Genomic DNA, 4,204 nt, shown 5'->3' on the forward strand with positions numbered 1-4,204 from the left:
CAATCAAATCAGTCACATCGAGTGCGATGAAGTTCCAGATAGCAACGGACTTTGTCGAAGCTCTGTGCACGTTAACAACCCTCAGCAAAAAAGAAGCGATCGCTAGCGCTGCCTTCTGCGGTGTTAAAAGAAACTAGGAAGTCAAGATCGTTTGCCTTCGATGCATGTGAAACCCGTCTTCAAATGGTTTTTTTTTTTTTAGCCTTCAGTCCTGCTCATACCTATTATCCACAACGCATTACTGTCATGCAGGGAAGTGTTACTGCCAGAACACCCGTAGTCATGAGGGAAAGGTACCCAAAACGGGTGCTCGAGCCGGATTTACGGCTGCGTAGCCTCTTTCACTGGAGCCCGTAGCGGCTTCAACGTCTGCAAAACTCGGTTAAAAATTCTAAATACGTCTCTCATTGTTCTGTATAGGAATATTAATGCGATAGTGTTAAAATCCTAATGGGAGAAAAAGCTCGACGGCGTCCGGCGTCGTCTGTCATAACATTCGCTGATTGGTCGACGCTGTGTGCGATGTCATGAGAACACATGGCATGGCCGAGTTGGCAGATGCGCTTAGTTGCGCAGAAGCTCCGAGTATCTGAGCGGAATGGAGCCAAAATCAACGCTGCGTGTTTAGGCCATGATAATCACCGCAAGCTGAGAGGCCAACCGCGGAAGTATGTCTCCGAAGATTGAGTATCGGCGGCAGCACAGGCTCAGTGTATGCGGCAAGCAGCATGTGATGGAGGAGGAGAAGCAGGCCCAGCCAACTTCAGAGTCTAATTCTATCGCTTTCGCAACAAGTAATGTGATAAGGTGTCCCCCCCCCCCCCCTTTTTTTTTTTACTTAGAGCGAGAGCTTTAGTTCACCACCAAAGCTGCAAAACCCGGGCCATCGCTGAAGCCTTGACCTTGAATGAATGAATGAATGAATGAATGAATGAATGAATGAATGAATGAATGAATGAATGAATGAATGAATGAATGAATGAATGAATGAATGAGCCGCCGCGGTGGCTCAGCGGTTATGGTGCTCGGCTGCTGTCCCGAAAGACGCGGGTTCGATCCCGGCCGCGGCGGCTAGAATTTCTTTGGAGGAGAAATTCTAGAGGCCCGTGTACTGTGCGATGTCAGTGCACGTTAAAGAACCCCAGGTGGTCGAAATTTCCGGAGCCCTCCACTACGGCGTCTCTCATAGCCTTAGTCGCTTTGGGACGTTAAACCCCATAAACCAAACCGAATGAATGAATGAATCAATACTGCCGGGACTGGGATTCGAATCCGCGCCGGCGCGGAGAGATCCGCTTTGCTAGCCACTGCAAAGAGTCTCTGCTCCTTTTTTTTTCTTCAAAACGTTATTTCTTACAATGATACGATGTTTTATCTACATGAGCTATCTACAAACGTTACGAAAACAGTGGCACTTCAACACACCTAAGTTACGAAGCACTAGAAAACAGTCAGTTCGGAGCACATCGCTAATACGTCATAACACGACACATCTAAGCAACAAAGAGCTAGAAAAAAGGCAATGAACAACACAAGACTAAGACCTATGCTATCGTCGAAGCCAATCACGACTCGTGCTAAACTGCAACACACTGGCGGTCTGTGCAGTTCACATCGTCGTCTTCATCAACTTCCATCTGCGGCGCGAACAGATCAGCTCAGCTTAACTTCGATCAGATCTTAACCTTAGTTTAATATCGTCACTAGATGTGCCGAAGGTCCAGCAAAGCAAAACCATGAGCCAATCAAGCTAAACGCATGCCTTCGCTCGTCTACTCGCTTTAACTGCGTTAAGACCCTACCAATTTTTACACATGGCCCGCTTTCTACAGACGTTAAGACGCCCTCTACACGCATTGGCAGCATAACAAACGCAAGCTAGACAGTTCTCGATTTAAATGGTGGAGCGTGAAAGCCCATTTTTATGAGACAGTTGCGGAAAAGCTGACCTACTGCTGCAACGAAGCTACGGCGATAACGAAGTGATAACAGGACCCTTTTGTTTTCGTCATAACAAGGCTCAACTGTAAAATAAAACCTTTCAAGAATGCGAGATATGAATATTTTATTTAAAATACCACAGCTTTTCGAAGGTGCCAAACATCGCAAGCAGGAACTCTACCGGCACTGGCTCATCATTTATTTTTAGGAGCTACGAGTGATGACAGGAGCCATTGGTTGGCTGCGCCTTATGAACTGGGCAAGAGATAACATTAGGAGTGTTACAAAATAAAATTTCGTGTGCTCATGTCATGCTAGTTCGGGTTGTAACGAACGGAACCGCACGATATCATCATGCAAGGTGGACACCTAGACCATGCGTACACAATCGAGGAAGTAAAAGGAAGGCCCAGCCGACATCTTGTCGGGATCGTGGTGTTACCACCCACAATATATGTCCCCCCCATCTCGATAACCACCTTTATCTCCTATGGGTTGAGTGCCCGATCGACTGAGCCGAGCAGCGGAAACTGTCGCTGCAGTTATCAAGCCTCCAGTGACTCGAGTTAACAATTTTTCTTCCGTTGACTCTGCACTTATCCGCCCAAGTGCAGCACAGGCGACAAAATGTCTTGCTGCAATGGATGACAATTTTTCTACTTAAAATAGAAGTGTCCCGACAAGGGTTCATAGCTGTATTAAAGCTTTTCAGCCTCTTATACTGGCTTTACTAAAAACATTATCGCTACCAATTTGAGCAGCTTACCTGACTCAGAATTTAGGGCCTTACATGTGGCCTCACCAGCGTAAGCATTGGGGCTGGCGTGTACGGGGTGAATCGCGAAGCCGCATCGCGGCATCGCTTCTCGGCCTAATGGCTAAGATCGTATGTGTGTGTCTGTTCTTATCAGCTTAATATCTGATAGGGGTCCCTTGTGGGCCCCGGGATGTTAATCTATTTTTGAGCCTTGGTGCTGTGATGGAGCTTGCTCCTCCAGTACCGCGGGTTGCTCCGGCATTGCACTACTGCCGGGTGCGGCCCTGTCCCCCTGGGGACGCATTCAAAGTCGAAAATCAGATGCTGTTTAGTGGTGCGGTGTGCCGGTTATATGCTCGGGCACGCCGCATAGGTGCCCAGCACATATCTCGTTACGCCAGTAGTATTGACTCACGTGGCAAAAGCGACTAAGGCTATGAGAGGCTCCGGAAATGTTGACCACCTGGGGTTCTTTAACGCGGGTCTCTAAATTTCTCCTCCAAAGAAACGATTTCCATAGGCATTGTTCAGCGTTCCGCTAGGGATGGTGGTGGAAAACATTTATGTACAGGTATAATACAGGAGGTTATGCATGAGCTGACCCAGAGGGGGCCAGCCCTTACAAATACTAGGTGGAGGTCCCTAGTTCGGGACCCCAGTGGCATCGGCCGCCGCCCAGGCTCGCGCGACCAAGGCCCTTTGGGCCTGCAGGTCAGAGCAGCCGAGCAGGGTCGCCTCCCAGTCCTCCCGGGTTGGGTTGGGGTGAGGGGGGATAGCAGGGTTGGAGGGGCAGGCCCACACCATGTGGTAGATGTCCGAAGACTTCTCCGCACAGTGCGGACAGCTGCCCGAGAAAGAAGGGTCGAAGTGTTTCAGAGCTGCCGGGCACAGCAAAGTATTAGTATACAGGCGGAGCAGAAGCCGCTCCTCCGCCTTTGACAGACCTTTACACGGGCGGGGATAAAGACCATGGCCAGATTGATAGAGTAAAACGATGTCTTTGAAGGTGTAAGCTGGAATAAATTCGAGTTCCTGATCGTCAGGGTCGGAGGGGAATGTCCGGTGAGAGAGCGCGCGGGCGGCGGCGTCAGCTGCCTCATTTCCCTCAAGGCCCATGTGAGCGGGAGCCCAAACGATACGCCGGTGCGCGGGGTCACCGGTGTAGACGCTGTTTTGAAGAATGCGGTAGGCTAGATACGGTACCCAGCCCTGCTCGACGTTCCGACATGCCCCTCGCGAGTCGGAAATAATTGTTTTTGAATTGGAATCAGATGCAGCCAACGCAATGGCGACCTCCTCCGCGTGTGTTACGGGCTCGGAAAGTAAGGCCGTTCACTGTTTTGGATTGGTGGACGACTGCGGCTGTGTACCATCCCCCATGGTGGGGGCCTGAGGCATCCACGTAGAATACGCCGGGTTTCGATCCATAGTGGCGGGCCAGGGCTACCGCCCGCGCCAGGCGCCGGCCATTATGGTCCCCACGGTTCATGTTCGCGGGAAGAGGGC

The 4,204-nt window shown here is 50.4% G+C and overlaps 1 non-coding gene across 1 annotated transcript; it reads left to right on the forward strand.

The window, feature by feature from the left end:
- The first annotated feature begins 2,799 nt into the window (after positions 1 to 2,799).
- LOC149339632 (U2 spliceosomal RNA) lies at positions 2,800 to 2,990 on the forward strand. Its single transcript, XR_016283896.1, has one exon. It is a non-coding gene; the product is annotated as a U2 spliceosomal RNA (small nuclear RNA).
- Positions 2,991 to 4,204: the final 1,214 nt, after the last annotated feature.

This window comes from Amblyomma mixtum, chromosome 6 (assembly GCF_055824585.1).
Source record: "Amblyomma mixtum isolate Tamu chromosome 6, ASM5582458v1, whole genome shotgun sequence".
Lineage (NCBI taxonomy): Eukaryota > Metazoa > Arthropoda > Arachnida > Ixodida > Ixodidae > Amblyomma > Amblyomma mixtum.